Source organism: Hyperoodon ampullatus (genome assembly GCF_949752795.1).
Source record: "Hyperoodon ampullatus genome assembly, chromosome: 4".
Lineage (NCBI taxonomy): Eukaryota > Metazoa > Chordata > Mammalia > Artiodactyla > Ziphiidae > Hyperoodon > Hyperoodon ampullatus.
In genome coordinates, this window is record NC_136917.1 from 24,581,341 (window position 1) to 24,590,420 (window position 9,080).

A 9,080-nucleotide genomic window follows, 5' to 3' on the forward strand; every position below is an offset into this window, starting at 1 on the left:
CCCATAGGTTTTGTGTCGTCATGTTTTTATTGTCATTTGCTTCTAGGTATTTTTTGATTTCCTCTTTGATTTCTTCAGTGATCTCTTAGTTATTTAATAGTGTATTGTTTAGCCTCCATATGTTTGTATTTTTTACAGTTATTTTTTCCTGTAATTGATATCTAGTCTCATAGCATTGCAGTCAGAAAATATACTTGATATGATTTCAATTTTCTTAAATTTACTAAGGCTTGATTTGTGACCCAGGATATGATTTATTCTGGAGAATGTTCCATGAGCACTTGAGAAGAAAGTGTGTTCTGTTGTTTTTGGATGGAATGCTCTATAACTATCAATTAAGTCCCTCTTGTCTAATGTGTCCTTTACAGCTTGTGTTTCCTTATTTATTTTCCTTTTGGATGATCTGTCCATTGGTGAAAGTGGGGTGTTAAAGTCCCCTACTATTATTGTGCTACTGTCGATTTCCTCTTTTGTGGCTGTTAGCATTTGCCTTATGTATTGATGTACTCCTATGTTGGGTGCATAAGTATTTACAATTGTTATATCTTCTTCTTGGATTGATCCCTTGATCATTATGCAGTGTAATAGTCTTTATTTTAAAGACTCTTGTAATAGTCTTTATTTTAAAGTCTATTTTGTCTGATATGAGAATTGCTACTCCAGCTTTCTTTTGATTTCCATTTGCATGGAATATCTTTTCCCATCCCCTCACTTTCAGTCTGTATGTGTCCCTAGGTCTGAAGTGGGTCTCTTGTAGACAGTATATATACAGGTCTTGTTTTTGTGTGCATTCAGCCAGTCTGTGTCTTTTGGTTGGAGCATTTAATCCATTTACATTTAAGGTAATTATTGATATGTATGTTCCTATTACTATTTTCTTAATTGTTTTGGGTTTGTTTTTGTAGGTCTTTTCCTTCTCTTGTGTTTACTGCCTAGAGAAGTTCCTTTAGCATTTGTTGTAAAGCTGGTTTGGTGGTGCTGAATTCTCTTAGCTTTTGCTTGTCTGTAAAGGTTTTAATTTCTCCATCAAATCTAAAAGAGATCCTTGCTGGGTAGAGTAATCTTGGTTGTAGCTTTTCCCCTTTCATCACGTAAATATGTCCTGCCACTCCTTTCTGGCTTGCAGCGTTTTTGCTGAAAGATCAGCTGTTAACATTATGGGGATTCCCTTGCATGTTATTTGTTGCTTTTGCCTTGTTTCTTTTAATATTTTTCTTTGTATTTAATTTTTGATAGTTTGATTAATATATTTCTTGGCATGTTCCTCCTTGGATTTATCCTTTATGGGACTCTCTGTGCTTCCTGGACTTGATTTACTATTTCCTTTTCCATGTTAGGGAAGTTTTCAACTCTAATCTCTTCAAATATTTTCTCAGACCCCTTTTTTTTTCTCTTTTTCTTCTGGGACCCCTATAATTCGAATGTTGGTGTGTTTAATATTGTCCCAGAGGTCTCTGAGACTGTCCTCATTTCTTTTCATTCTTTTTTCTTTATTCTGCCCTGTGGTAGTTATTTCCACTCTTTTATCTTCCAGGTCACTTATCCATTCTTCTGATAAGGTTATTCTGCTATTGATTCCTTCTAGAGAATTTTTAATTTCATTTATTGTGTTGTTCATCATTGTTTGTTTGCTCTTTAATTCTCCTAGGTCCTTGTTAAAGTTTCTTGTATTTTCTCCCTTCTATTTCCAAGATTTTGGACCATCTTTACTATCATTACTCTGAATTCTTTTTCAGGTAGACTGCCTATTTTCTCTTCATTTGTTTGGTCTGGTGGGTTTTTACCTCGCTCCTTCATCTGCTGCATATTTCTCTGTCTTCTCATTTTGTTTAACTTACTGTGTTTGGGGTCTCCTTTTCGCAGGCTACAGGTTCGTAGTTCCCCTTGTTTTTGTTGTCTGCTCCCAGTGGGTGAGGTTGGTTCCGTGGGTTGTGCAGGCTTCCTGGTGGAGGGGACTGGTGCCTATGTTTTGGTTGGTGTGGCTGGATCTAGTCTTTCTTGTGGGCAAGGCCACGTCTGGAGATGTGTTTTGGGTTGTCTGTGAACTTAGTATGATTTTAAGCAGCCTCTCTGCTAGTGGGTGGGGTTGTGTTCCTGTTTTACTAGTTGTTTGGCATGGGGTGTCCAGCAATGGAGCTTGCTGGCCGTTGGGTGGAGCTGGGTCTTAGCGTTGAGATGGAGATCCCTGGGAGAGTGCTCACAGATAGATATTACCTGGGGCCAAGAGGTCTCTGGCAGTCCAATGTCCTGAACTCGGCTCTCCCACCTCAGAGGCTCAGGCCTTACACCAGGTCGGAGCACCAAGACCCTGTCAGCCACACAGCTTTTATTCTCTTGCTTAAAGACCTCTTAGCTCACATTGGCAGGTTGAGTTCCCAGGGAGGCAGAATGATGCAAAGAGCAGCATGTGGAATGTTTACTGGGGAGGATCTTGGAATTAACACCTTTTATTAACCAAGGGCTGGAATCGTCTGTGCAAACAGACACAGGCACACAGCAGTCTTCTCCCACGCAAGCCTGGAATGGCAACACTGTGCTGCTGCCTCTCATGCCCTTTTTGGCCCCTCACCCCATCCCTGCCGCCTCCTCCAGCTTTGGGGAGTGTCTGCATGTTCTCTCCATGTGTGAGCCCCGGGCACTTTTAATTTTCTTTCTTTCTTTTTTATTGTTTTGGCATATCCTCTAGCTATTTGCTTTGTGGGTACTGTGGGGATTACATTTAAAATCCTGAAGTTATAACACACTAATTTGAATTTATACCAGTTTATCCTCAATAACATACAAAAACTTTCGCCTTTATCAGCTTCGTTCTCATCCCTTTTAGTTGTTGATGTTACAAAATTACATCTTTATACATCATATGCCCCAAAACATAAACTAATACTTCTTTTAAGTGCATTAGTCTCTTAAATTATGTAGAAAACTCTACGTGGAGTTACAAACGTTACAGTATTATCTTTTAGACTTATAATTTTTTAAAATGTACTAGTCTCTTAAATCATGTAGAAAACAAGATATGGAGTTGCAAACTATTGTTACAATAATAGCTTTTATAGTTGCCCACGTATTGACCTTTATTGAGATCTTTATTTCTTCATATGGTCTTGTGTTATTTTCTATTGTTCTTTCCTTTCACCCTGTAGGATTTTCCTGAAAATTTCTTGCAGGGAAGGTATAGTGGTAACAAATTCTTTCAGCTTTTGCTTATCTAGGAATGTCTTAATTTCTCCACCACTTTCAAGGATAGTTTTACTAGATGTAGGATTCTTTGTTGACAGTTTTTTTTTTGTTTTAGCACTTTGAACATATTGGCTCTCTGTCTTCTGGCCTATAAATTTCTGATGAGAAACCTGCTTATAATCTTATTGACAGTCCCTTTTATGTGATGAGTTGCATTTCTCTTGAAGCTTTCAGTGATTCTCTTAAAAAATTTTATTTAAGTATAGTTGATTTACGGTGTTTCGTGTACAGCAAAGTGAATCAGTTTCATATATATATGTACTCTTTTTTAAAAAAAATTAACTTATTTATTTATTTATTTTTGTCTGCATTGGGTCTTTGTTGCTGTGTGCAGGCTTTCTCTAGTTGCGGCGGGTGGGGGCTACTCTTCGCTGTGTTGTGCAGGCTTCTCACTGCGGTTGCTTCTTTTGTTGTGGAGCATGGGCTCTAGGTGATCGGGCTTCAGTAGTTGTGGCTTGCGGGCTCAGTAGCTGTGGCTCGTGGGCTCTACAGCGCAGGCTCTGTAGTTGTGGTGCACAGGCTTAGCTGTTCCACGGCATGTGGGATCTTCCTGGACCAGGGCTCGAACCTGTGTCCCCTGCACTGGCAGGCAGATTCTTAACCACTGCACCACCAGGGAAGCCCCTATATATGTACTGTTTTTTTTGTTTTTTTTTTTAAAGAAGATGTTGGGGGTAGGAGTTTATTAATTAATTTATTTATTTATTTTTGCTGTGTTGGGTCTTCGTTTCCGTGCGAGGGCTTTCTCCAGTTGTGGCAAGCGGGGGGCCACTCTTCATCACGGTGCGCGGGCCTCTCACTATCGCAGCCTCTCCCGTTGCGGAGCACAGGCTCCAGACGCGCAGGCTCAGTAGCTGTGGCTCACGGGCCCAGTTGTTCCGTGGCATGTGGGATCTTCCCAGACCAGGGCTCGAACCCGTGTCTCCTGCATTAGCAGGCAGATTCTCAACCACTGCGCCATCAGGGAAGCCCTATATGTACTGTTTTTAAGATTGTTTCCATTTAGGTTATTACAAGATATTGAATGTAGTTCCCTGTACTATACAGTAGGCCTTGTTATTTATCTATTTTATATATGGTAGTGTGTATCTGTTAATCCCAAATTTGTAATTTATCCCTCCCCCTCATTTGTTTTATCCATCCTGGCATTTGAAAGTTTGATTATAATCTATCTCAGTGTGGGTCTCTTTGAGTTCATCTTACTTGGAATTTGTTGAGCTTCTTGGATATTTATCTTTCATTGAATTTGGGAAATTTCCAGTCATTATTTATTCAAATACTTTCTCTGCCCCTTTATCTCTTTCTTCTCCCTCTGGGACCCCCCCCCCCCCAACAACACATACGTTGGTACACTTGATAGTGTCTCACAGGTTCCTCAGACTCTGTTCATTTTTCTTCAATCTTTTTTTCCCCCCTCTTATTCAGATTTGATAATTTCCATAATCTTATCTTCAAGTTCACCAATTCTTTCTCCTACCTGCTCAATCTTCCTTTGAATCCCTGTAGTGAATTTTTCATTTCAGTGTCGTACTTTTCAGTTCCAAAATTTCTTTTTGGTTTCTTTTTTAGGTTTTCTATAATTTTATTGATATTTCCATTTTGTTCTTATATTGTTTTCCTCTTGGCTTTGTCCATATCTTCCTTTAATTTTTCAAGCATTTTTAAGACAGTTGTTTAAAGTCTTTTTCTAGTATATCTGCCATCAGATCTTTTTAGGGACAGTTTCTATTGATGCATCTATTTTCTTTGAATGGGCTAACTTTTTGGTTTCTTTGTATGGCTTGTGATTTTTTTTGTTGTTGAAAATTGGAAAATTTGAATCTAATAATGTGGTAATTCTAGAAATCAGATCTTCCCACTTTCCCAGGATTTTCTGTTTTTTGTCATTGTTTTTATTCATTATTTCTGTTTTTGATCATTGTAGGCTCTCCCTGTGCAGATGATCAGCCTGAAGTATAAATAAGGTCTTCTCAGGTCTTTTCTGAGCCTTTCCCTGGGCACAACATTTACCTTTCAATTTTCCCTGTATATGCAGTTGTTTTAGAATGTCCTAGTCTTTTTATGTCTGGCTCCCAAAAAGGGAAAAAGAGAAAAATGAAAGGAGGGAGTAAAAAGGCACTGGTCTTTTAAATCCCCTGGAAGTCACTTCACCCAGAGGGGGTTGGGCTTACAACAAGGCAGGGAGGGAGGTACAGGAACAATGGCTGCCTGCCTTTTTGTCTGTACCTCTGTGATCAGAAGCAGACATCAGCAATCAGAGCACAGATCCCTGATATTTAGAGGACAGGGTCCTTTCTGCTCACCCTGACTCCAATAAGTTGAGTGCAGGTTGTTCCAGGAACACATGGCACAGCTACATGCCATGGGGCTGGAGATGGGGGATGCATAGCTGCTATTGTGCTAAGAGCTGAAATTGAAATTAACTGGAATTTACTGTCCAAGCCTTCTTCTGGAAGTTGCAAGCCTTCAGTAATCTCCAGAGTTCCAAAACAGTTACATCAGACAGATTCTTCTAGTGCAACTGTTGTCTATGTGGGGAGACAGATTCGTGATTCTTTCTACTCTGCCATCTTCTCAGAATCCTCCCTAAACAGTTCTTACAATAAGTAATGAGGTCATTTTTTTTGGGCGGGGGGATCTGCTTTCGTTTCCAATATTACCTAGGTAATATGATAGAAATGTAATGCCTTTATAATTAAAATTCTAAGCTGCTAAAATCAAGCTCTGTATCCTTTCCTTAGTTTGATTTCCTCACTTCTCTGACCTTTGTAATGAGTCTACCTTGCCCAAGAGACCCAAACCTCTCCCACCCCATTATGGTCTTTTTGATGTGTCAGCTTGGCTAGGCTACAGTCCCCAGTTAGTCAATCAAACACTAATCTAGATATTTCCATGAAAGTATTTTATAGATGTGATCCATAATCAACTGACTTTAAATAAAAGAGATTATTTTATATAATCTGGGTGGGCCTGAGTCAATCAGTCAAAAGGCCTTTAAGGCAGCACTCAGACTTCCCTGAGGGAACAAATCCCACCTGTGGAAAGTACCTTCAGCCAGTGCCTGAGAGTTCCAGCCTGTCCATTCTGATGGCCTGCTCTATGGATTTCAGACTTGCCTACCTAACCCCCACAGTGGTATAAAATAATTCCTTGCAATAAATCTCTGTAATATGTATCTTTCACTAGTTTGCTTCTCTGGTTAAACTGATACACACCTATACGTTGAAGATTTGCCAGAAGTGACATGCTCCTTCCTGTTTTCTTCTGCAACAGCAGCTTCTCCAAAGTCCCCCACCAACAAAGGACTTATACTTCAAGCCCCCCTCCTTCCTTATCTACTGTTCCTTCACTGTAGGATGTCTCCCTTGGCCCCTGAAAATTCCCTCTACACATCCTGGCATTTCTGGAATTATTATTTTTGATCTGATTCTGCCCTGAATGACTCAAGTTCCTATGACACCCATATATAAAAACATCCTGCAGAGTCTGAGCAAAGATCAGCTCCTAAAGAGAATTTCTGGGTTGCAGAAGGGACTATAACAATGGTCCATCGACTATATTTTTCAAAAAATGTGAAGATCATAATAGCATGGAAATGCTGGGGAATTTTTATAGATTCAAGGAGACTAAGGAGACATGATACAGTATAAAATCCTAGACTAGATCTTGTACTGGAGGAAGAAAAATGCTCTAAGGATATTAGTGGGTAAACTGACACAATTGAAATACAGACAGTAGATTAAATTCTATGTTACTGTTCAAATTACCAAAGCTTATAACTATGCTAGGGATAGGAAACAGAATATCCTTATTCTTTGGAAATACTCATTGAAATATTTAGGTGTAAAGAAAAATGATGTATGCAACTTACTCAAACAGTTAGGCAAAAGAGTAATACGTGTATGTATAGACACAGCAAATGGAACAAAATGCTAAAACCAGGTGAACCTGGGCCATGGGAATAACAGCGCTCTTAGTACTCTTGCAACTTTTCTGTAAATTTGTTAGTTTTTCCAAACAAAACTTTTTTTAAAAAATGGCCCATGCCTCTGTTCCCCTGAATTTTATCTCTTTGAGACTCTCTGACTTCAGTCTCATAGTCCCTAGAAATGTGCTATTACAACTGTCTCAGTGAAGACCAGTGGGATACACTTATCACAACTGAGGTTCTAACATTTGTGTTTATAGAATATAGAAAAAGAACTCAGGGAAAATGAAATAAAAAACACATAACATACAAAAATATAGAATTAATACAGAGATTCAAAGAATTACATTTATAACCTAGAGGTTTCAGATACTAAGAATCAGAGTGTAGAATCTGAAGTTAGTACCTCTAATACCAGCCATGTGACCTGGAGCAGGACATTTTACCTCTTCGTTCTTCAGTGTCCTTATCTGGGACCAAGAGATATAAATTCTCAGTGTATGTAGGAAAAAAAATATGCGAGCATATGAAGAAGATTCCTGAAAATGAAAGCTAAGGAGGGAAAACTAGATACCAAATAATCTCCCACCCCAAGATCTTAGTGATGTCATCAATATTCTTTGGAGTCTAAAAAGCTTTGAAGTCTCCAAGAATTTCTAGTTTTAAAGGGGTAGGGAAGTGAATTGGGGAAAGAAAAGGACCTCATTTCCTAAGGTCCCTCTCAGAACCTTGTGCTTTATATGTGGACTCACTTCGTATTTAGGACCTTATGACACTCTCCCATGCAGCTGGTGGAAATGTAGATTGTTAGAACTTCTTCAGGTGTTTTGGCAATATTTATTCAAATTAAAAAGTGCATATGTGCACAATGAAGGTTGTATAGGGATGCTCACTGCAGTATTGTCCTAAAAGCAAATCATGGACACAAAATGTCCACCAAAGGGATCAGTCAAATAAACTATTATGCATCTATATCATTAAAGACTGCCTCCATGAAAAGAATGAGACATATGCATATACTGATAAGAAATGATTTCTTACAGGTGTTTATCATAGAAAACAAGTTATGTAAGGAATGGTACCATTTTGAGGGGTGGGGTAGGATACACACACACCTATCTACCTCTCCCAAGGTGCTTATTTACACTTAAACTATCTCTGGAAGGCCACAAAAGAAAGTTAACAATATTTTTTGGAAGGTATGGGTGTGAAGTGTAGAGAATAGTCTAAAGGGCATGACACAGGCAGACATTTACTTTTCACTCTGTATCTTATATATTTTTGCATATATAATCATGTGAATATAGCCCCTTCTAAAAACAAAGAATTTGTATATTTAAAAACATCCCCAAACCCCTTCTCAACACCTCCACCTCTCTTTCCTCCCCTCCCCTCCCCCTACATCCTCCATCCCCCTTCCCTCCCCCTCCTCCCCCCTCCCCCTCCTCCTCCTCCCCCCTCCTCCTCCCCCCTCCCCCTCCTCCTCCCCTCCCCTCCTCCTCCCCTCCCCCTCGCCTCCCCTCCCCCTCGCCTCCCCTCCCCCTCGCCTCCCCTCCCCCTCCCCCTCCCTCCCCTCCCCCTTCCCTTCCCTCTCTCCTCCTCCTCCTCCCCTCCTCCTCCCTCCCTCCCCCCTCCTCCCTCCCCTCCCCCCTCCTCCCTCCCCTCCCCCCTCCTCCCTCCCCTCCCCTCCTCCTCCCTCCCTCCCCCCTCCTCCCTCCCCTCCCCCCTCCTCCCTCCCCTCCCCCCTCCTCCCTCCCCTCCCCTCCTCCTCCCTCCCCTCCCCCCTCCTCCCTCCCCTCCCCTCCTCCTCCCTCCCCTCCCCTCCCCCTCCCCTCCCCTCCCCCCTACCTCCTCTTCTCCCCTACCTCCTCCTCCCCGCCTCCTTCTTCCTCCCGCCCCCACAAACTCCTAG